This window comes from Pongo pygmaeus, chromosome 2, assembly GCF_028885625.2.
Source record: "Pongo pygmaeus isolate AG05252 chromosome 2, NHGRI_mPonPyg2-v2.0_pri, whole genome shotgun sequence".
NCBI classification, from domain to species: Eukaryota; Metazoa; Chordata; class Mammalia; order Primates; family Hominidae; genus Pongo; species Pongo pygmaeus.
The window spans coordinates 156,139,163-156,164,731 of NC_085930.1; the positions used below are offsets into that span (position 1 = coordinate 156,139,163).

The 25,569-nt window shown below is 40.4% G+C and overlaps 1 long non-coding RNA gene across 2 annotated transcripts in view; it reads right to left on the minus strand.

Annotated features, from left to right (window-relative positions):
- LOC134739129 (uncharacterized) overlaps positions 1-24,701 on the minus strand; it is a 327,387-nt gene extending 302,686 nt beyond the window's left edge. Inside the window, exons 1-2 of one of the 2 annotated variants that reach the window (XR_010125640.1) lie at positions 24,624-24,701; positions 24,424-24,531 (exon numbers count right to left, since the gene is read on the minus strand). This is a non-coding gene — a long non-coding RNA (uncharacterized LOC134739129). Of the gene's footprint in view, positions 1-24,423 lie in introns of both variants that reach the window. The other variant, XR_010125639.1, reaches the window with a different exon arrangement.
- Positions 24,702-25,569: the final 868 nt, after the last annotated feature.

Genomic DNA, 25,569 nt, shown 5'->3' on the forward strand with positions numbered 1-25,569 from the left:
GACAGAGTTGAATTCAGCATGCAAGTTTCTACTAAAATGTTATTTCCTCCAAGAATCTTTCACTGGCCATCCCCCAACACACGCATACATGTTTACACATGATTAGATTAGATTGTCGTAACTGATTTCTCAAAGTGACCTGCACTACCCTTATGCTAGCAGATGTCACACATTATTGCCGTTACTTGTGTAATGTACTGTCTTTCCTTATATTGAAATGTATTCATCTTCAAGAAATGAAATAGTTCAAACAATAAGGATATTTATTATCTACTTGACATGAAGATGGAGATGGGTGGATTAACATTGTCATCAAAAGATCTGCTTCTTTCTTGCCTTTCTCTCTGTCATTCTCAGCTAATCAGCTACTCCCTCATGGTCACAGGATGGCCGTAGTGTCTCTCCAGACAGACGTAGAGGGGAACCCTGCTTGAGTCTATTACTTACTGAATAAATAACCTAGTGTCCTGGTTTGAAGTTCCCTTTTACATCTATCTGGGCATAATTATTCCTAGTATACCCCTTTCGTGCTCAAAAGTATTTCTATTTGAATGAGAAATTATATGGCCAGTCTACCAATGTCCTGGGGTAAGTTTCTTCAGTTCATTGAGCCTTCCATTTTCTTTATAAATGATGACACCTCTTGAATGGAGGCATGTAAGAATTAAATAAGCAGGATTATTTTATGTAGAGTGCCCAACATCTAGTTAATCCTGAATGGATGGTACCTCTTTAGATCAGATGCCTTAATGTTAAGGGTGAACTGGAAGCTGGAACTGAGTGGTTACAGAAAACATTCTAATTATTCAGGTACAAGAAATAAAAAAGTAAAAGGGGAGAGGAAACCAAGGGCAAGCTGGTATTGAAGGACTTAAAGGCAAACTGGATGTGGGGACTGAAGGGGAAGAGTTGTGAAAAGAAAACTCCTTGATCATGAGCCTGAAGGACTGAAAATTAGTGATATTAATACATGAAACAGACTTGAAGGGGAGAAGAAGGAGGGACAGAGGAGACTTTCAATTCTATTTTGGACCTGTCCAGATTGACAAACCACACATTAAAAAATGCATATCTTTGCTAGGAAACTGAAAATGGGGCTTATGAACTCAGGATGGAGCCTGAGGCTGAAGATAGAAATTTAAAAGTCACCTATATGCAGCTGGGTGCCGTAGCTCACGCCTGTAATCCCAGCAGTTTGGGAGGCCGAGGTGGGTGGATCATCTGAGACCGGGAGTTCAAGACAAGCCTGGCCAATATGGTGAAACCCCGTCTCTACTAAAAATACAAAAATTAGCAGAGGCTGGGCGTGGTGGCTCATGCCTATAATCCCAGCACTTTGAGAGGCCAAGGCGGGCAGATAACTTGAGGTCAGGAGTTCAAGACCAGCCTGGCCAACGTGGTGAAATCCCATCTCTACCAAAAATATAAAAAGTTAGCCGAGTGTGAGGCCAGGCTCAGTGGCTCATGCCTGTAATCCCAGCACTTTAGGAGGCTGAGGTGGGTGGATCACCTGAGGTCAGGAATTCAAGACCAGCCTGGCCAACGTGGTGAAACCCGTCTCTACTAAAAATACAAAAATTAGCCGGGTGTGGTGGTGGGTGCCTGTAATCCCAGCTACTTGGGAGGCTGAGGTAGGAGAATTGCTTGAACCTGGGAGGTGGAGGTTGCAGTGAGCCGAGATTGTGCTATTGCACTCCAGCATGGGCAACAGGAGCAAAACTCCATCTCAAAAAAAAAAAAAAAAAAAAAAAAAAATTAGCTAGGTGTGGGGGTGTGCACCTGTAATCCCAGCTCAGGAGGCTGAGAGAGGAGAATTACTTAAGCCCAGGATGTGAAGGCTGTAGTGAGCTAAGATTGCGCCACCGTACTCCAGCCTTTGCGACAGAGTGAGACTCTGTCTCAAAAAAAACAAAAATAAAAAATAGCAGGGCGCGGTGGCTCATGCCTATAATCCCAGCTACTTGGGAGGCTAGGTCAGGAGAATTGCTTGAGCCTGGGAGGCAGAGGTTGCAGTGAGCCGAGGTCATGCCACTGCATTCCAGCCTGGGTGACAGTGTGACTCCATGTCTAAATAAATAAATACATACATACATAAAATAAAAGTTACCTATATGCAATTTTTGAAGCTACAGAAAGAAATTGTGACTGGTACAGAGTATACAGGAAGAAGGCAAATAGCCCAAGGACAGAATCTTGGTAGGGGGACCTTTATTTAAAATTGGGAGTTAAAATGTAAACGTGGATTGAGCTACAAATTAACAAGATATTTCAGATCCAAGGATCTGCTCTTGAGAACAAAAACAAAAAATGTAGGTTCAGTACTCAGAAAACCATCTAATATGAATGCATGGATTCATTGTTTTTTCAACTTTCTACTGCATTCCACATAAAGCTTCGATTACATAGCGTTTGTATCAATGGATGCTGAAAAAAATAACTCAGTCCTCAACACATGTGTAATGAATGCCTATATCCTTTTCATAAATGTTTTTATTTTGGAGTTGTTCTGTCATTTGTGTTGCTATTGTCACCACTATCACATACCTAATACCTAATACAAAAGCACATGCAGTTATTCCTCATAGGAGGCTGAGCAATGTTCTCTCTGAAATGGTGGGGAAAAGTTTATGCCTCCATCAGAGCATTACCAGGACCTCCTAACATCCTGTTTTGTGATTCTAAGATTACAAATTGCGTTTTGTTTTCCCTAGAAAATATATTAGATACTTCTTTCACTTTCACCAAAAGATACATCAGTATTAAGGTAATAAAATTAAGCAAAATATAATACTAACTCCAGCTTGACTCTTATTTAACCCTCAATTTTCATTATTGTATATTCTTATGTGAATCATGTTTAATTTTTTAATGTGTTTTCTTGTATTTGTAATAAAGTCAAGTGTTTATTTGCTAGTTTATATTTTTCACATAGATACTTATCAATTACTTTAGTAACTATAATCCAATTCACTATACAATTTATTCACATTTTCTGAAATATTATCCAGAATTTTACATCCTCCTGAAGGGGCCACTGGTCATCACAAACAGAATGAAATAATCCCTTTCTTTATCTTAATGCATTATCCCCACATCAAAATCAAAATCAAGTTAATCTTTCTGTTGCATAGAAAACTCCAGAATGTTGCCCCCTCTGTTCTGCAGTGTCCTGGTGGTACCAAGATTGTTCACTGATTTTATTACCCCAACTTAATCCTGTATTGCCCAGCAAAAAGGAAAAAAAAATGCAATTAAAGTGTGCTAGCAGCAATAGGGATATCTTTTCCCAGAAACAAATACTTTGGAAAATAGATGTCAATAGCGTCTAGATTATGGCACTATCATACCATTAGTCAAAAAGATCATTTTCAGTGAAACAGTGTCACAGACCAAAAGAGAGAGAGAGAGAGAGAGAGATGAAGAAAGCTGGTGACTCAGGAGCACCCAAGCAAGATAACTGAAATCTTCAATCCCCAAAAGATCACAAAAGCCCCAAATATAGTTGTTAATATAAATAACATCATCATAGGTTGGTATTAAGAAGGCCAGGCCAATTATCAGCCTAACAAAGAGGATGTTTTCAGGAAAGCATACCAATTATTTTTCCAAATTCCGAGCCTCCAAAAAGTAGCAACAAATTTAGATTATACGATGCAAATGTAGGCAAATAACTGACTGTCTACTAGACAAGAAGAAACAGCAAGCTATATACTCCAGATGGTTTTTGTTGGCTCATGAAAGCATTAGACTGCCAAAGCATCAAGATTATCAGCATTTACTTATTTCAGTTAATAAATCATTTCCCCAGAGCTACTATAAATCCCATAATATTTAACACTTTTTACGTAGCCATAATTTGATCAAATATTGTTTTCTCTAAAAATTTCCCTGGAGGAGTTTCAGACCAGCCTGGGAAAGATGACAAGACCCCATCTCCTCAAAAAACTTTAAAAATTAGCCAAGCGTGGCAATGCACACCTGTAGTCCTATCAGGAGGATTCCTTGAGCCCAGGAGTTCTAGGCAGCAGTGAGCTGTGATCATGCCACTTCCCTCCAACTTGGGCTACAGAGCATAACTTTGTCCCTTTTAAAAAATATCCCCTGGGGAAAGGACATAATTTGATGTTGTTATCTTTTTCAGTTTGAAAAGCAGAAGTAGGACCAATATGTTATTTTCTACAATGTATACAAAGTCAATCATAACAAAATTAGTTACAATGAACCTGGTGTTCGATAGATCAATAGGGTAACTATAGTTAAGATTCATATATTGTACATTTTAAAGTAGCTAGAATAGAATAACAATTTGAATATTCCAAGAATAAAGAAAAGACAAACATTTAAGATGATGGACATCCCAATTACACTGATTTGATTATATAAATGTATCAAATTATCATAGGTACTCCAAAATATGTTTATATAATACATATCAATTAAAAAAATGAGTTAAAATGAAATACAAGACAATCAGTTTTTTTAGGTAACTGAAGAATATTGTGCTCCCTAAATAACATACAGAGAAATAATATTGAACTATATATTTTAAGTTATGACTACTAAGTTTATAATATTTGGATAAGTTACTCCATGCTACATTGTGCTGTCAAGTGTCTGCCTGTTGCATGGCAGACACTTGTCTTCCGATCCTTACACTCATGCATATTCTGGCACAAATCTTGTTTCTTTGGGCTTCTAATATGCTCCTTTTATGTATGTATCTATGTCATATCAATTATTTCAGCCTCAGGCCCACAACTTCAAAGAACGCAAGGGCTGAGAGCCTCTTTTTCTCTCAAATAAGAGATTATGAAAATTATATCTTCCCATATGGTATCTACTGCACCCTTATTCCAACATTTCCAGAATATAATAGGTGTCTGGTGAGGGATTTGGTCCTGCCTTCCTAAGGCAATGCAGTCCACAATCAGGACTTCATATAATGATATTTTCATTGAGAACTTTTTGTTCAAAGGCAAGCACAGGTGTGATAAAATTGTGAGAGGAACAGATTTGCCTTTCGAAGAGCTAACAGTCATCAATAATGTGTATAGTCCCACAAATAAAAGCTGGGTGGAGACCGGAAGACCTAGATGTGGTCCTAGACTAGCTGCATTGATTTAGAGTCGGTTCATTTCCCTTGGCTTCATTTTCTTGATCTGTAAAACGAAGGATCTAAATGATATTTAGATATCCACCAGAGACAAGTCTCTCTCATACTGCATTCTACTCCAAAGTTTTCCAGATTATGAGAAATCCTCTAGGCTTTCATATTTTATTTTGGCTGGCCTTTGATGCCTATATTTCTCCCACTATACCTCTAAATGTAAATGGGTCACCACAAAAAACCTACTAATTTTTGTTTAGGAAATATTAATTTTATGAAAATTCTCTAAATGACTATTTTAATATAATAGAATAAAATAATGGAAGTGTGTAATCTTCTCTGTGAGTGTAAAAACATTATTTTGATTATATGTGTCAATAGAACTGGTCAGAGCAATTCCATATGTGAAATCATTATGTGTTTTTAACTCTCAACACTATAGAAAACCAGGAACACACTAGTTCTTCTAGAACTAAAAGGGATCCAGTGTTCTTTCAGAGACTACACAGAAGAGGTTTCGCCCACAGATTCATCATGACTAGAAAAGGTGGTGAACTCTCCACCTAAAAAACAAACAGACAGCTAATAAAAGGCTCCCTGCTCCCAGGAACCCAGTTGGGCTGGCTACACCCTCGGTTTTGCAGCAGAGCATTTCACTGAAGCTTGGCACATGTTCTAGGGTGTCAGCTCCACCTCCAAAATATAATGCATCCAGTGTGAAATAAATATATCCCTGTAGCCAATAAGAATAAACTGCTCTTGGTGGTTTCTACTTTTATTTCATAGTTGTGTTATACCAAAAATCATGTTGTTTTAAAGATCTACTGAGTTGATTAGGACAGGAAAATAGTTAAGATGTTGTTGAAAATGAGGTAATTGTGAATAAATATTGCCCACATTTACAAAAACACAAATATATAAAACATATTTCCAGGCAGCTGCAATGTAACATTGTGTTTTAAAATAAATATTAACATTAAGCATGTAACTCAATAAATATCTCAAATCAAACTCTCTTACAGAAATATAATAAGATAGTAGAATATCTAAAATTTGAAATACAATACCATCATTAGAGAATGTGGCATATTATATAAATTTTATTCCTTAGCAAATACTCTATCATTTGTTAGTTTGGTTAAGTAAGAAATTTTCAAGAATATGTTATTATAGGTATCTTTACTCTTGTATAATTAAACAACCTATAAAAAAGGTTTTAAATTACTATAAATTTGTTTTGATCTTGGGATATGTGTGTATACCTATGTGTATGGGGGTATACATAAATACATATATAAAGCTAATATGTAAAAACCATATAGATTATTTGATTATTTCAATATAATTAATATTCATACTTTATGATGTAAAATGATAAAAACTTTTTTCTTGTACATTAGTTAATTAAGGTCACATACTCAAATTTACAAAATAAGATTTGTTGATATTTAAAACAACAAATAATTACAGATAAACTTTTCCTTTGGGGAAAAAATTTATAATTAACTCCTCATCCTCTTCCCTAAGCATACCAGGATACTAAAACTTGCCTGAAATATTATTTGAGTCCACCAATTAAATAATTATGTGTAATTTTTACAATCTGACCAAACACAAATCAAAGCCCATACATATTTAGCAAACTTTATTATCTACATCATTCTTATGCCACTGGCTGTATTATGATTTTGTCTTAAAATCTTCATGAGAAAGAGAGGGTATCTGAGCAAAAAAAAAAAGTATATTTAAGAAGTACGGAAAAAAGCTAATTTTATGGGTCTTTTTACTTATTAGAAAGTCATCTACATAAATAATCAAATAACAGTTTACTCACTTGTTTGAATATATAACAATAATAATATAGGGAAAGAGGGAAAGTGGTTCAAGTATTAGACCATAAAGCAATTCAGAAGTATTTAACTGATGGCAATAGAAAAAATATTTAAAACATAGTATAATTCTAGGAATTAGGGCATTTCTTTGAGATGAATATATCTTAATTTCAGAAATGATGATCAAAGGTAGAATAAAAAATTCATCAGGGTGAAGATTGTCAGCAATTTCTCGTAAGGATTTGGAATGATTTGAGTAAACAGGAAAAGGAATACAGAGACATTTAGGGTACAGTGATGGGCAATCAATGCAAATGTTTTACTTTATAGACTCAAACTACATAAACAGCTCCTGCCAGTTCTTATAAAATCCTACATGTTAATTAAATGTGAGATTAGAACCATTTTTCCCATTTTAATTCTTACTCTAGAGGAAACACATATTATAGAGCCTTGTACTCACCTTTTGCAGATTTTACAAATCCTGGGCACCTTGTCAGGGGCTACCCAAGGTTGCCTATGCCTTCAGCCAGGTGGGATTTTAAGAATTAACACTTTCTAAAATCACATACTCAGCTAATAGTTTATGTGGTCCTCATTTTCTCTGTTTCTATATATCTACCCTGCTCTTCCTACACTCCAATCTTTTTTCATATTTGTATTTATAATATATCTTTGGGGTATAATGTTGTTTGTCTATATGTCTGTATACACACAAGGGATTATCTGTGTGCATGTGTATAGGAAAATGGTCACTGAAAACTGCAGAGTTCACTTGATTGTGGGATTCATAATCCATTACTCAAAGCATCTTGACTATTTTCACTGAAACAAATGTGCTGATAAATAACTTTCCTGGAGAAAGAATGCCATTTAGGAACTTTGATCTCAGGAACTCACTTCAGAAGCATTTTACCTTTGCCAGCCCTTCACCCCATTTCTATCTCTGCTTCTAATACTCTGGTTGCCTTCGGCTCCATGAATAAATAAATATACATAAGCCCTCTGGAGAAATGTTTGTGTACACCTTTAGCTAGTGTCCTGTGGAGTTTTTTAAGCTGGAAGGGATCAACTAATTGAATAGCAATGCATCTATTTTTTTATAGAAAATATTTCTAACAATCTATAGGAACCTTTAGTTTGCTGTTCTAATACTAAATCCACTTCACCCTCAGCTCCTGAAAATTTCAAACCCCATGTATTTTCTTCCAAATCTACTTTAATAGAAGGCTAGTATATTGTGAATTTTATCAATGTGAGAAAATATTTAAAAAGAGACTTAATGAGCCAATAGTGTGTTTTTCAATCATTTTATTACACAGCTTGCATATGAACTCTTGAGGTTTGAAGGTAATTACATTTTTTCCCCAATAAAATGATCCAAATATATGACTGCTGATCCTGAAAATACAATTTCAGTCCTAGCCAAATTAAAACAAATGGAAATAAGTCAAAATCAGCTCTTTGATTTTGGATAGGGAATCTACCCGTGATGAGAACATCATAAATAACTGTTGCTGGATGATCAGCAGAGTGGTCCTCAGCAAACTGGTAAGAGAGGACACTCTGGTTAAAATTCCTAGCTTGCTTGCTTGCTTTCTCTTTCTTTCTTTCTCTTTCTTTCTTTCTCTTTCTTTCTTTCTTTCTTTCTTTCTTTCTTTCTTTCTTTCTTTCTGCTTAGAAAATTACATACGAGATGAATTTAATTGAATCCTCATTTGGAAAATTAACGTAATTCTTCATTTAAGTATTATAGAGATCTTTACATTTTCTCGTTTATTCCCAAACTTTGAGAACCTGTTTGATTACGATGATTTACTGTAACACTATTGAAACACACAGATGGCACTAATTTTCCAAAACCTTCTGTCTCCTCAAGGCACCCCGATAGCAGCGGAAGCTTTTCCAAGCAATTCCCTGGGGACATCTCAAGTTTTTGCCTGAAGTGCAAACGAGTCACAACTATGCATCTTGGCAAAGGAACTTTGTTTCGTCTCTTGGGGTTGTGGGGAGCACCTGTGTGTCCCTCTTTTCCCTCCCCCAACCCTTTCTCTAAAATCTTGACATCTACTGGGAGGAAAAGTAGGTTAATTAGGCAGGAGTCTCTGGCTCGGCCCCCAGCGGCGGTTTTCAGGTGGCTGAGAACCCCGCCGCCTTTCGAGAGCGAGTGATGAAAAGGGGAGGGAGGACGCGCCGGGCGGGCCGGCCGCTCACAATGGAGCAATTATTTGTCTAAAGTTCCATCCTCTGCGGAGCTCCTTGCATAATTCAAACGTAATTAGGCAGACGGTGTTCCTTTTAAAGGCGTGACTTTGGGGGGTGGGAGGGATGCTTATTTACTTTGGGGCTTCTCTAGGATATCAGCTCCCGGTTGAGCTGAAAAATGATTACAGGCAGATTTGCACCATCTGCATGGAGAGTTCAAAAAGTTTGTTCTCTTGCAAATCGAAACCTTTTCAACTTTTATCTCTCTTACCCGCTCCTTATCTGCAACCTGATGTCATAGACTCTCATTCAAAGACCGTTAGCTGAAAAAAAAAAAAAAAAAAATCCTCCCGGGACTGTGCTCATATGCCTAACAGTCCCAATGCTCTCCCTCGCCTTGAATTTTATTCCCCTCATTCAACTACCATTATTTCCTGGTGGCCAGGACTAGGTCTGAGTCACGCCTTCGGCTCAGGTCTGGAGCTGGGTCGCAGAATCTCCGCCAATTTGGAGATTGGCCCTAAAAAGTCTCCATGCAGCGGGAAAGTTTGGGAGCAGAATCAAACTAAAAAAAGAAAAAACGAAACAAGCAAACAAACAAAAAAACAGCTTTGAGGTGAAGGGTCAGGCTTACCCGGTTGGGAGAAGGTTGGAGTGTTCTGTTTGTTTACCTATTTTATACGATTTTCTTATTTATATGGAGGTAGTGGAGGCGATGCCTGAGCGATGATCCAGAGAAGGGTTTAGAAATGGCATTACTAAGAAGATGCTTGTTTTTGCCTCAGTCAGCTACGGATGGAGCTAAAAAGGTTTCACTCAGCATTGTCCAAAATCGATTGTAAATACACACTCTAAATACATATACATGTGTACCTCTAGATACATATTTAGCCAAGGACATATCACCTAATATATATTACACATCTGATATATTTATTGCCATACATTTGTATGTTCTTATAAATAGCATATACCACTTAATATTTATATATCATTTTATGTACTCTTGTAATACATAAAAATAAAATGAAAACTGTATTAACATACTCCAAATACGGAGATACATATTAGTTATGGGAATATGTTAGGCAATGAATATTAAATTTTAGGATCTGCTTGGATGCTGAATTTCATGCCCTTTCACAAGTTGTTTAAAAGCCTGTGGCCTCTCACCGGGAACCCAGCATATACATTCATCTCTTTCTTCCTTAAAAGCTCTAGCACTACCTGTTACTTCCAGAGCAATGGAAAAAAAGTTCTTGTTCAAACTATAGCCCCTAAGCCAATAGATGAAACTCGTATTTTGGAGGAAGACTGCGACAGCTTAGGCCACCGGAAAATGACCCAGAAGTTCAACTTCTGCGCTCTCCGGGGAGGCTGGGTCAGAGCTCCAACTCAAAAAAGTCTTAAATCCGTTCGGGAAGATCATCTCGCACTGAGGCCATTTGACCTGGTGATACCAGGTTGTTAGTAACGCTTGATGTTTGGGGAGTTCGGCATATTTGACTCTCCCTGCGGCTCCTCCTCCTAGCCCACCCCCAGCCTCCAGATCTGGGCCCCTTGGAAACACTCTGGCCTCCGCAGAAGATTTTGAAGAAAATGCAAAGGGAGAACTAATATTATTTTCCTATTATTCGATTGGCGTTCTCTGGGTTCTTAATTCCAGCCTTTCCTAGGTGCTATACTGCGCCAAGAAGAGTTAGGTTTTGCCAAACACTCCCACATCCAGGATTCTTGACCACACAGAGGGATTTAGAAAACAGAAAACTCGTTAATTTTGAGCGACTTTTTGGAAAAGAAGTTGGGTGGGAAGGGGACGGGTGCTGCGCTAGGAAGAATCAAGAATGGACCTGCCTTGCCCCGAGGCAATCGGCTTCCTAGGATGGGATGGGGGGTAGGGGATTGCATTTCTTTAACCCAGATCCACGTGCCTCCCCACCTGCCCCGGCGCTGGGCGGTTAATATTGTGCGAGTTTCTGAGCTGTATTGAGAACATATCCTGATGTCTATAGAAACTTGGTGGAAAGAATCTGATGAATGTGTCTAATTGGTTTAACTTGCCATCTATTCACAAGACGTAAAGGTCCATCATTAGGCTTAATTGAGATTTGTTTTTTTAAGTCGCTGCCTTTAATGATCATAGAAGCAGCTAAGTCCAACACCAGCATTTGCGTCATTTTAATTACCCTGTTTATTTGTTGCGGATATGGCAAAGTTATCCAATATTTCCCCACATCCCTTCCAACTAAAAGGGGAGCTCAGCAAGCTGGGCAGTCCCGCTTCCAACCCAGAGAGGGCGAGGGTAGCGTTTGGAATTTTGTGATTGGGCTGTCTGGCGCGGCTTCCAATTCCAGTCTTTTCCGCCAGGCGCGGCTCCAGTTTAGACCGCGGGGGTGGTCTAAATTCTTCGCCTAAGGAACCACCGCCTAAGGAACGATTTACCATCGGATTTGTCCTCGGCAAATGTCTCACCAAGCTGTAGATGGATGGATGGATAGATACATGATAGGTAGATCTATCGATAAATAGATAGAGAGGTAGACAAACAGATAGATCCCTGAAGCTTGCTGATAAATGTTCTGGAAAGAGCTGCTGAAAAGCTTCTACACAACCTTGTTTGGGGGACCGTGGTCCCCAGGTAAACTGCCCACGGGATTCTACACTCACTGACACAAATAACACTCTTGCCAAGTTCCCTCCCCAGCTGGCCAAAACCTGAGGCTCCCCCATTCATTCAAGAGTTTCTTTTTAATAAACTTACTGGTAGGTAGTTGGTTCATAGTTATCCAGCCCACTCCCTGCAGCAAATCACACATAAGAGCAAGGAGGCAATTAGAACCACTGTCAGAATGCTTGAAAGTCACCCATTCTTCACATTAATTAAGCTTTGACAATTGAAGTTTCTATGGATTGGGACCTCAAAATTTTCTCTCTAACTTGAATATCAGGAACTTAGTAGCGTCTGCTACTCAAAATGTCAGCCCTCACTTCGCCCTGGCTATTCTGTTGTTTTTTAAAAAATTAAAAATAATTCGACCCCTTGAGCATTTTTGCACAGGGAGCAGGAGCTTGAGTTTTGAAACCTTTGTCAGAATCAAGTCTCTTATTCAGGTGGGATCTGTGGATTTACTTTTTTCAGCAGCAACACCCTGATAGCATCTTAAATTTTCGGTATGATTTTTATCTCCCACCTTTCTAAATTTAGGAGTTCACTGCATAAGGCAAATCAGAGAGAAGCCACCTAAGCCAAATGACTGGTTTCATTCTTCAATGTTTGGCAGAGACTTGTAGATCAAAATGAAATCTTAAAAGTTTTTTTCTTTTTTCTTAAAAAAGATAATAACATAATTCATGCAAATGCCAAGAGGAGAGCAGCTAACAAATTAACTTCCAGAGCAAGGAGACAAGTTGCTATTTGGCAGGTGCCATTAGCCACAGCTCTGTACTTGGGCACAGATCTGCATTGAAGCTGCTCAAGCTTGGCTCACTGAGGATGTGAAATGCCCTGTTGACTATGGGCTCAATGAGGGCCTAAATGGCCAGCCATAGGCAGCTGGTCCAAGCCTCCAACTTGGCTCCTTTAGCCATAATCCTGAGACGTGTGCCCCAAAACCCCTATGAAGTGGGAGCCACAGAGTCTGAAGCATGTATTTGGGCGAGGAAGGGTCTGGAAGGTGTAAAAGGTCTCACCTCAGGAGCCACTCCAGCACCACACAGCCTGCTAGCTACTCTGTAAATTTCAGATTATCCACAGAACTCCAGGATGCAAAAGTCATTTCGCCCCAGTGAGTCCTGGCTCTGCAGTACAGGTTGAAGTTGCTGGTCATTCTGAAAGAGTCTGAATCAGACAAAAGTAGCCTGAAACTCGGGCCTCACCTTCCCCACAGCCCCTTTGCATTGCTTCCAGTGCGCTAACCTTGCTGGGAGGGGAATGTGGGAGTGGAGGTAAGAGCGGGTGCGGGAGGAGAGAACCGGCAACGAGAGTGTTTGAATTGCAAGTTTCATCCTTAGGAGAAATACCAGAAGTAAAGAGCCTCCCAGGTGGTTGAATCCTTGGGTGCATTTCTGTAGGGCCCCCTGAGTGAGCCATCAAGACCCAAGACTATGCCACCCCAACCCCTTGGCTCAGGAAAAGCATTGCCTCGTCCCTGTTCCTCCTCCTCTGTCATCGGACACACTCACTAACTTCTCTAAGACATACAATTTGGGACAAAAAAAAATCTGGTTAACAAGATCATTCAATATCATTCTTGCTATCAGTTTTATTTCGATTTCCAACCCTGCTGTTATTTTGTCCTGTGCTTCTGTTCTTTCCACCTCCACTGGGAAGGTAGGTCTTTTTCCCTTTCTCCTCCTCCCCCCAGGTGCTGGAGTTTTTACACCGGTGCTTTGTTACTTGAGAAAAACTGCCTGCATGGTGCAGGATGCTGAAAGGGAGACAGAAAGAGAAGGTCTGGCGGCCTGGGGGCGGCCATGCGTGTAGCCCTTCCTGGTATGTTTTTGTGCACAGAGTTGGCGCCAGGGCAGCGCCGCAGACCCCAGTCCTGGCTGGACAATAGATGACCGGACAGCTGCGGCCGCTACAAAGGAGCCCCTCGACCGCGTCGCTGTTTACTTAGTGTATGGTCTGACCCCAGGGCTGCTTGCGGCCAGTACAGATGCTGATTCCACCCTGGGAACGGGCTTTCTGTCCTCCGTTCGCCGCGCTAGCCCGCACGTGTTTGCAAACAACTTAACTGACTTCTCGAATATTCATCTGCTGACGCTGGCTTTAGGGAAATTTGAGGGGAGACTCGCTGGGCAAAGACCCGAGGCCTCTGGAGGTTTGGCTCCCCACACGCAGGTCCCGTCCGCCTCGCTGATTATCTTTTCTTCTTTCCAGAGGAAGCGGATAGGCTTCAGCTTTAGAAAATTTATTGTTTTAATTTGCCAGCCATAAGTAGGGTCAGAAAGAAGCCGGACAACAGGCCCACAAGCCGCCCCGCAGACGCGCACGGGAACAAACACGAACACGTTGTGAGCCAGGCCAGATAATTATCTTTGTGCACGTGGAGAAGACCTTCATCTGGGGCTGCTGCTGGTCTACTCCTTTCCGTGCACTTCTACTGACACACCTGGGCATCATGATCCCTAACTCAACTCGACTTTAGGTTTAAAAAGAATTAAAATCACTAGGTAATCACAGTACGAGTCAAAGGTCAATAAAACGCTCAACTGTTTAAAATAAGCTTTGCCCTCAAACTAGAAGTCACCTAGTCTTTCTTGTCAGTGTCTAAAACACATTTAGAGATTTATTTGTTTCTTAGATGTGCAAATTGAAAGGCTGTCTGGCAAGGAGATGTCTTACTTAACTAGACCACCGCCCCCCAACAGGAATGTCTCCGTCTTTGGGGCCTCTGTCTCAGAAGAGCTGCCAGGAACCCATGTCTGCAAAGACAGCTATTGGGGCTGCCCCGAATTCCCCTGACCCAGGGCACTCTGTCCCCCACTCCAGTCCACATCTGGGCCTAAAAGTCCTGCTCTCTCCTCCCCATCCCAGAACTGCCACACAGAGCCTTTGATATTGTCCCAAGTTTAATTTGGTAAGGCAAGAAAACAACCTAATACCTCTTCTCATCCCCTGATTTCAGAGAACCTGATTTTTCCTAACTGCCCCTACAGACTTGAAGGTAGGGGTGGGCTTTTCCACAAGCTCCTTCTATGAGTGGGGCTGGGCTGACACCTGTGCTGAGAATGCTGGAGAAGGTGGTTGGAAAACCAACAAGGACAGAGGAAGCTGAGCTCTTGGTGCCCCCCACTCCCTCTTTTATCCTCTTTATGACATTGTTCGCAATGACTGTCTAGTTTAGATATGACGAGACCAGCGCCTCCCTTGAAAAGAAAACAGAGGACTGGATAAAGAAGAAAAAAGCACTTTGTAGTCTGCATCGTCCATCTTTAATTCAGAGACGCATCTCTACTCCAGGGAGCTCTGCCTTTGATCTCTTTGATTTTTTTATGCCAGATCTGTTATGGACTAAAATTCCTAGGTTTTCCATAGAAACATCTCCATTCCTTCGGGATATTAATGTTTTCTTCTTCCTGGGGGTTATGATATGGTAAATCAGATTCAGAAAAGGGACAATGACAGCATTCATGGGCCTGGGGTGGGGTTTCTCTTGGCCTTCTCCCTCCCTCTCTCTCATGTTCTCTCTTAGTCCCTCTCATTCATACAAATATTTCCTCCCTCCCTCTCTCTCTTTTTCTCCTCTCCTACCTTCCCTCCTCCCTCCTTCCTCCTTTCCTCCTCCTTTCTTTCCCTGACTCATTTTCTCTCCGTTGTTCTCGGGGGAACCAAAATAGGGGTTGAGATTCTGGTCTCTTCAAGCCTTTCAAGCGCCTTCAACTTTGGCTGCGGCAGCAGCAGGTTGCGTTGCCATGGAGACTGTACTGTATGGCTGCGGCGGCGGCGGCCGCGGCGGCCGCAGCTCGAATCCCCTAAACAATGCCGAGCCAAGTGCAGGTTTCTCGCCCTTTTCCGTGCACTTTTCGCTTCTAATGGGGCTAGTGGCCTCAAATGGGAGATGCATCTTGACACGAAAACAATCCCTACCCCTCCTCTTCTCCCCCCTCATCCCCGCTTTTCCTTCCTCCCTCCACGTCTTTGATCTATTAAAAATCAAAAGAACAAAGTCACAGAGGAAAGTTGAGTTTTGTTGTGACTGCCACTGCACAAAATGGAGCTCTTCAAACAGAGTGTGGTGGAACCGAGGTCTGACAATGCTGATCCAGGATTGGTTGTAGCTACAGGTCAAACTGGACAGCTCTATACAAGAGGACACAAATTATAACCAGGCCCGCCAAGGAGCAGCAAGCCTCTGCATCCCAAACTGACTGTAGCTAGGAGATTCTGATGGCCAGAAAGGCCTCCAGTCAGGCTCCAAGTGCAACGTGAGTGAGGGCTCTGAAGAGGCCCCCAGGTGAGGAGCCACAAGGACCCAGAGCTGGAATATCTGCTCAGTCTTAAATCATTTTACACAGCCTGTGCGTGGCATTAGACCCCACCCAGATCTGGACAAGCTACAGCTTCCTCCACAGTGCTTGGCGCACAGCAGGTGTTCAATAAATAATCGCTGGTGGTTGTTGCTTCTGCACTGCCAAACCCTCCGCTAGGGGGCGCGAGAGGAGGTTTACCCAGAGAGAAGGGAGTGGGTAGACACTACAACTCAAGAAACAACAGCCACACTGTACCATAAAGGATTGTTAGATGGCTGGAAAAATAACGCCAAAGCAAACAGATACTGAATTCAGTTTTTCTTTTCCAAAGAGACAGTAACATTAATATTATCATTATGGTCAGATGTCATTTGCCACAACTTATTGCTAATGAGACCAACACTGAGCCGAAACATACATGAGCCGTTTTCTCAGAACTAAGATCACTGTAAGATCCTCAACCTTCAGATGCTCAGAGCATTTCTTTAGATAATGTATTCAGCACCCACTACTTAAAAATAGTATCAATCATTATTGAACTGGTTGTGTCTGTGTCTAATACGTAGATCACATATTTATAGATTCATTTTGTCACATTGAATATTCTATTTAGACAGCAAAAAAAAACACAAGTAGATTTGAATTACATTCACTTTTATTTTAAGTCAATGGGAAATGTGGATACTGCATACTTCAAAGATTTACTCAGTTTGGATTCAACATATAGTATCCAATTTTTTGGCTACTTTTTCTATATTAAAAATAACCTTGGCAAAACTTCTATTCGAAATAAAATAAAAAATACAAAAAGGGATTGTAAAGTAAGACAAAGAAAAGCAAACTCAACTTGAAAACCTTTAAATTCTGGACAACTGGATTGTGTAGTGTAAAGCCTATCCCAAAATTTTCTCAAGGAACTGGTGTGCTGATGATCCCCCAAACATTTTAGTAATGTCCATAAACTTCAGAGGCTGAAGTACAGCAAGCAAAATGTGCTAACAAATGATAGACATTTGGCAAGATAAAATTTAAATATTTTTATTTTTAAACCAGGAGAAAAACTATGAATTACCAGAAAATTCTAGTCATTTCTAAAACAAAATTGTAGAAGAAATATGTTAATGTAACTGTGTTTTTCTAAGCCATGTTTGAATAGCGTAATTATTTGTGATGTACAAAGAAAGGAGGAAAAAAATTAGAATGCAGAATTGTTGCTAGAGATTTGCAAACATCGTGGAAAAAGTAGTACAAACCCTTGCCAAGATCCCAGAACTCTAATCCCTGGATCCTGATCTCCAAAGGAAGGCTAGAAAATTCTGCCTTGGCCTAAAAGTCTTGAGAAAACGAGATTGAAAACTGTTGATAAAATCAGCTGGAAGAAAAATATATAAATGTTCTTGGCCCAAGTGACCAGGATTAGTATTGAAAATTTATGTTGTTAAGTAAATTCAAATATAAAATCAAAGAAAACTTTTGTCTAGCAACATGACTGCTTATGGTATGTGTTCTCTTACTGGTTAAATGTACCATAGACATATCCACATGCACACACACAAGGAAGTTCCAGTTTGAAGAACTTGACCTTTTCTGTCTTATGTATTTTTTCCTTCATTTATTTACCTTTGCAGTTCCAAATAAACTTAGGAAACTACTCCCTAGACAATTGATAAGGCAGAATGTTAACTGGCCGAAAGTTTCTGGGCCACATTTTAGCCCTCAGGGAGAATTGAAGGGAGATATCTGTGAGGTCTCCTCACAGGCACATGGAAAGGAAACAGGAAGTAACCATAGTAACCACTACCTAGGCTAGAAAAGGTGATTCTGTAGGGCCTGAGTGGTTCCATCCATTTTGAATGAAACTTAAATGCAAAGGCAGAGAGCAAGCCTACACACACACACACACACACACACAGATCCCCAGGCTCAAAAATAATAAACCTATTCAGAGTGACTAGCACTTTCAGTGATTCAATACCCAGTCCCCTAAAAATTCTAAACATCTTAGCTTCATTTTAAATGGTCAGCAAGAGCTTAGGAAAGGAGATGTCCTGGGTACAGTCTTCTTTCTTCCTTCCTTCCTCTCACAGAAAAAGCCCTAACCTTGTAGAATAAAACCATACTTTCAAAGTACCTTCTCATTTAGGACATTTTTAGGAAACTGTTCCCATCTATCCACTGAGTGTCATTCTCCTCTTGAACCTCCGAGTTCTATGGATCTCCCTGTGTCTTCTCACTGTACAAATAGAATCACTTCCTCCTGCTGAACATTGCTCAAATTGCCTCAAAATGTGGTTCCAGCATCACCCGGGAACTTATTAGAAATGTAAATTCACATAAACTGTTAAAATGGGGCCAAGCAATTTCTAGTTATGTTTTTTTTTGTTTGTTTTTAAACAAACTTTGGGAGATTCTAAACCTTGATCAAATTGGAGAATCTCCAGTTTAAAGAATCTTTCCTACCCACTCACCCTGCTAATGGAAATGTTGAATGTAGGAGCTTGTATCCCTGAAGACTGAAAACAAATCTGGGAGGAAAGACAAGGACAAGCCCTCTGAAGCTGAGGGCTGAGAACAGAGCTGCCAATGAGTGGCCCTGGCTTCCCATCCACACGTAGCCCAGCACTGGATCTAGGGGACAACTGTTTAGGTTCCCAGTCCCACTTTGCTGTGACTACGAGCCCTGGTGAGTGAAAAAAGTGAAAGGAGATAGCCATGTGCTCTTCTCCAAAGAGAACTCCAGAGAGGGGTATGCTGACACTCCAGTAGGGAAGTAAGTTGTGGAAGGAAGAGTCAGAGGGGAAGACACTTGAGGCAAGGTTCTCCAACACAAACAGACTGAGGAGTTCAGATACCACCCAGGAAAAGGCCGGGAGAGATGACTTGTGTGCCTGACTGGGAGTAGGAGTCTGAGGGTGGAGTATGTGTGGAAGGTATAGAGGATATGAATATGGTGGGTGTAAGAGTTGGGGGGAAGGGATGCCTGGAGACACGTTGTGGGATATGAAGCCATGGGGAGGTGACTGATGTGAAAGAGTGAGTGAGGTTCTAATTGTGAGGGGTCAAGAAGAGTCTGGGGGCTTTGAGAGAGTGTGTGGGAGTGTAGCGTGTTGAGATGAAGAGATTGGAGGTGGCAAAGGGTCTGAGGGAAGTGAGGAGGATGAAGTAGATGTGATGGATTTGTGGGATTCTGTGGAAGTGGAGGATGAGGAGTAGTAGGGGGTTAGAGGGGGAGATGGGTAGAAGAGAATATGAGGGGCTATGAGTGTGAGAAGGTCAGGTTTAAGAAGGGTTGAGGGAGTATGAAAAGGTGAGGTGGTGTGAGACAGTAAAAGAGGGTGGGGGAAGGTGAGAGGAGGGTGGAGTGGGAGAAAGCAAGAGGGCTCCACAGTCTTCCAAGCTACTGATGAAGGAAGTGAAGGGTAAGGGAAATGGGGATCTGACATATGAATGAGAGTCAGGAGCTAAAAACAAAACAAATGAAAAACAAAAACAAAAACAAAACAAACAAACAAACAAACACCATACTTATGGCCCCTTGTTCCCTCACCAGACAGCTTTAGCTAAATCAGAGAATGAGCCTGAGTCCTCCTGAAGCACCTGGTACCTGCCAAATTCTCGCTCCCTGTGGGCATCAACTTCTATGACAAAATTAAGGGGCTCCTGAAATGTCAGGTGCAAATGAAGTGTGGGAACTTTTCAGGTCTTCAGGCCCTGCACCCCTCTCTAAAGGCTACAATGCTCCCTTCCCCTTCTTTAACTCTGAATTCACAGTTTTTACACCAAAGAGCATTAAAATGGGGGCCCAGACTTCTAGAAATCCCAGATTTTCCAAGACTGCCCATAAGAAAGATTTCAAAGCATCAAGATCGTAAATCTCACTTGCTTTCCGAAGCTTGGTGTGGCTTCTTCCAAATGCCCCTCTGGAATCCAGTCCCTGAACTATACTGCCTCAGCTTCTGCACTCTCTTTGCCAAGAGCAGGTAATTAGGGCCGGGTGGTGGTAGATGCAATAGGCGTTGGAAATCAGAGCACAATTTACTAGTCAGAGGTTGTGAATCAAAACGGGGGACGAGAACTGTATTTCTCTGTACTAAGAAAGCCACCAGAGAATGACTGTTCTCTGAACCCCGACTCTAGCATGGCCTGCCTACTCATAGGCACAGACAAAGGACGTGGAAGTGGAATTTCTGGGCTATTTCAATTAAGTTCAGTACTTGCTAGTTAAATACACATGCCTCCAAAGCATCTCTAAATTTTTACTTACAAAGTGGAGTTAAATTAATAGCAAATAATTATTGAGGATTTTTAGAACAATACAAGCCTCATCTACATAAATTAGGGGGAAATAACTACCTTGGAAGAAATACAATGCAAACAGGGTACTTCCTCTTTGCTCTCTCGGATACTTCCAAGTCCTATAATCTGACTTTACTTGTTCACTTTAATTTCACTGCATAGTAAAAATGTAAAAACTTCACAGACTATAGCAGGTGTCATTTTATAATCCAGTCAGTAAGAATATTATTTATATAGAAGTTAATGTGTACTAGAGCCATCTAACAAATTTTACAGTTATGGTGTCTTGTAAATGCAATCATTTTACCTTTAAGAAATATTAATTTTATATGCAAATAATTTTTCAATAGACAACTATCACATACTCAACTCTTATGAGAATAAATCAATTACCTTAATTTTTCAATTATGAATATACTTATATTTTATAAAATATAAAAATATTTTTTCCTCCTTTCTTCCTCATTTAAATTGTGTAATTTGTTTGAATAAGAACACTTCTGGCAATTGTGCTGTGTCTTTATTGATATCAATAAATCACTATATGTTCTCCTGAACACTTCTAGGTAAAACCATTGACAGATTTCACATTATAAACATTTAATGATATTTTTAGCTCTGGCCAAAAATATCATTAATCTAAACTCTATTCGTAGATGTCTGTCAGCAAAAAATGGAACTAACCAACTTTTATCTTCAATTTTAGTTACTATAATTGAATGAATGGAGTAAGTACTTGAATTTTGGATGGATAGAATATATGTGAGATACATTTTATATAATATGCAGATTTTTTTCTAATGATTTTTTAAAATGTATCTGTTTCAAATTGTGCAAATTTGGAAATTTCTTGAATTCCTAAGCTGATTTTTGTAACAACTAGATTTAAATCTAAGTCTCTTGTGTTCATCATCATGGATTGTAGATTCTAGGTCCCAATTTACCCATAACCCTGAATAAACTTAACCCATCACAACCCCAGGTACAGGGAAGAAAAGGCTAGAAACATATTGCTGCCTTGCCTACACTATGTCACCATAGGATATCCCAGGGAATAGAACCCTAATATTTGCATTTCTGTGTCTTTAATTTCTAAATTTTCTGAAGATTGTAGGATGTGGTACATAGCAGAGAGAAGAGAACATTTAGAATCATTTTATTTTAAAATAAAACAACTTTGAAAAAACAGTTGTGCATACACTTAATAAAATGGACAAATACCCTCTGAGAATTGAAATATGATTTTTATATATATTTAGTTGCCCATATTTCTGAACCTAAAGCCAAAATGCACATTTATGTTTTGCATTTACCTTAAAAAGGTGTTTTGAAGTTCATACTTATCACATTGTTAAGTAAGTAAGAAATAAGAATAACTTAACAAACTATTTCTGTTAGTTAAGAAATTATTATGGAGATTATTGAAAAATGGAGAGAGAACCCTTAATTTTATTCTAGGTGCTTGTTCTTAAATGTATTTTTTTTTTCATTCTAAGATTGATGTTTTTACCTTTCTGCTACTTTTGTGCTGTACCTAAAGTCAATGTGGAACATGGCTTTTAAACAAACTTTCTCCTACCCTGAAAGTCTCCATAGCCCAACAGAGAGAAGGCAAATTTTGCCCAGAGATCAAGAGAAAGGACTTCCAAGGGAGAACTGGTGACCCCTCCCTCTTCTCCACCTGAATACAGTTCATGGAAACCTGAAAAATACCTTGCAAATGTTTGGAGAAATCACAGTGGCTTTCAGACATTCAAATCTGCATTCCCAGACTATGGCATGAGTTGGTGCTACCCTCGTCTACTGCATCCCTTGGACTGAAAGAAGTAAATACTCCTCTCTTTCAAGGGAATGACACTGCCTGAAAGAATATTGAAAATATCCTCGTTTTTCTTAATTTGCTCTCCCTGTCTTGGTAGTCCTGCCAACAGAATTGAGCCATGGAAATTGGTGAGGTTTTACCATGTTGCAGATAATGAAAGGAATGTGAAAAATTCTGATCTCAGCTAGAAACCACAGTTGAGGAAAGTTCATTTTGCTCCTATGTCAAAGTTCAGGAAAAGGCAGCTCAGTTATCTAAATAATTTCATATCTATAGTGAGAGGTTTAAAAGACTTAAACCAATTTTAGATTCTAAAAGGTGTTTTTCTCCTCCTGCTAAAGTAATTGGTTTTACTGGAGGAAGTGTTCAAAGCCATAAAGCTCAGTAATCGGGATAACTTCCCCCCAAGTTTCATGGGGTTTCCAGAGCGCTGAGAGGCTGTTGGCTGGCCATGGCTCCTTTAGGAAAAATAAATACTCCAGAATCATATTCCAAACCTCCCCATTACCAGTTATCCTAATTATTAGTTTCTCACAGCTTTCTCCACTCTCCATCTCTCCTCTTCCTTCATCCACTCCCCACCTTTGTGGAAAAGCCATTTGTAAGAAAACTACATTCATGTGCCCTTTGATCAAACAAGAACCTGTTGACTCCCACAAACATAAACTTTCCTTCGCTATCAGTTACCTTGCCGACTTTTTTGGCAAGAAAAAAAAAAAAAGGCCAGAGAGATACATGTATTCCTCATCTAAATGATCTCTCTCCTATTTAACCAGCAACTAGCAATCATCCGACATTAATTTATACAGTTTGTGCAAATACCTAAGCTATTTAAAAGGCTGCTCTGGGTCGTGTGTGGCAGGGAACATCTATCTGGTGAATAGGCAGTGTCACACGGTAGCATGCTCTCTTGTCAAGACCGATTGTGTTTTAGGCAAACATTTGCGCAAACATAAAGGCAAAGGTCAAGGACTGTTCAGTCCCAGTATGTGCTAATTCACCTAGCGAACCAATGGGGCAAAAGTTGCATTTTATATGCTCGCCCCCGCCAGACCCAAAGCAGGAGTCTCTCCTGCTAATGAACAAAATCGCCTCTGATCAGCTCTCTTGTCAATTTCTCTTCGGCTCTCTGGTCCATTTCTCTGGGCTTCCTCAGAAATACAACTGGTAAAGACGTGTTTGCCAACATCTGGATCAGCTCCGCCCAATTTCTGGGACAGCACATGTTTATTCCACGTTTCTGGTAGCAGAAAGCTAATAATAATAAATAAAGTCTAGCTTGCTACAGACGCCTGCAGGTACTCAAATGAAGGATTGCTCATTGCTGGCGTCTGAATATCCATGCCATGCAGAAAACCAATATTATTTAAACCGCAGAATCGAATCTCAAAGCCGCAGGTTAGTGGCAGGAAAGTGCATTTGTAACACGCGTTTGTGGAAATGTGGTATGCGCGCACTGGGAGCCGCGTTTCTTTGGGACACTTCCCTACATTCAGCGAATACAGGGCATCACTTTCCAGTGAAATATGCTTCCCCCACCAATATATCTACACCATCTCCCACAGATAATGCCTAGTTATTTTTCCAGCCCCTAAAAAAAAAAAAAAATACAAATGATTTCAAGTGGTTGTCAACTTGAGCAACTCGGAAGTGGAATATTTTTAGGGTTAAACAAACGTGCGCACGCACCAACCGGTAGGGTTTACTCTGCATCAATAGTCATTTGGCAAGAACCAATGGCTGAGTTTTTGCAAATCGTCCATTTAAGGGAATAGTTTTTTCCCTTGATAAACCCCAGAGTCGCAGCTGTGCGCGTCCACAGGCAAGTAGTTTACACGTGCAAAATTCATTCCTGAGTCAGGCGAGCCACAGGCTCAGCTGCGGCGCGGTGCGGTGCTTGCCTGGGGCTAGAGAGTCCACGACTTGTTGCCTCTGCGACCCGAACGCGGCTCTCCAAACCCCGGCCACCCAGAATTTGAGGGCCTCTGGGTCTATGATGACAGGGCTGTAGGAGAAAGTGCCTCCCTGTAGAACACCCACAAAAACAGCAAAGTCGCAGGAGGAAGTCATCCTAGGAGGGAGCTTGGAGTATTCTCTCATTTCTTAAAAACAACAGAAAAACTCCCCACAGTGCATTTTCACTGCGTTCCAAAACCAAAGAGAAAACAGAAGAAAATGTAACTTACCCCGACCTGCCACAATACTACATTTTGAGCGTCCTTTTAACACTTTGAGTCTTCCTTTAGTGTTGCAGCCTTTTCTTTCCTCTTGTCAGAAACCAACTTTCAAACTATCTGCGAAAAAATAATAAATAAAAAAAATAAAAAATAAAACCAGATCTTTTGTCATATCTTGCAGGCTAGAATCTGCCTCAAAGACTTCTTACTTCTTTCTCTACCAAAATTTCCTACACACCACCTGGGCAGCTTCACAAGGCTTAAAGTTTGTGTGGTTTGTGTGAGCAAATGTGTGTGTGTGTGTGTGCGCGCGCGCGCGTGTGCGGATGTGGGCAGTTAGTTGCTTTTAAAAAGACATCGTTGTCCTTCAGAGTAATAAAAGTGTAGCCCCCATCTTTGGGTGTGGGGATTTTACATGCACTTCTCATTTCAGTTAACTTTTTTCGAGCTGAGAAAAGCCGCTAGCTTACTTTCGGGAGACTTTGCTCGTTATTCATCTGTTTAGTCGCCTCAGAGGCACAAAAGCGGATCTGCGGCGTTATGAAAAATGGCCTGGGCGCGGAGAATGTCACAGTGGTCGGCGTATTATTTTAGCCCTTCTTAAAAAAAAAAAAAAAAAGAAAAAAAACTCAGGGAAAGTTTGCTTTTGATGAATTCAATAAAAGCAAAGCTTCAACGGAAGAGATTTTCAGCTAAAATTATACAGCATGGGGCAGAGCTTAAAACAGCCAGATGGCCAAAGGTAGAGGGACCCTCTCGGTTTCAAACCCCAGATATAGAATTCCACCGGCTGAGTCTCTTAGTTTATTTAATCCCGCGTGTATCTTTTTTGTTTTCTTTCTTTCTTTTTTTTTTTTTTTTTCAATTGATTTCCTAGCTCTTTTCTCCACCTCACTTTTGGTTTCCCACCCTAGAAGTTGCTGGTGAAACCCCGTCTTGGGATTTGCAGAAGTCACTTTTCAATTTCCCCTTTGATAATAAAGTTAAACTTTCCAGCGCCAGCAGCCTGGAGTGAAGCGAACCCCTGAGGCGGTAGGCGGGTTCATTGCAGGCCACCATTCGGTTCCAGGTTCAAATCCCGCAGCCTTTGACGTCTCAGGCCACCTGTGGCTTTTGAATATAAGGACAAACATATTCATTCCAACCCCTCCCATT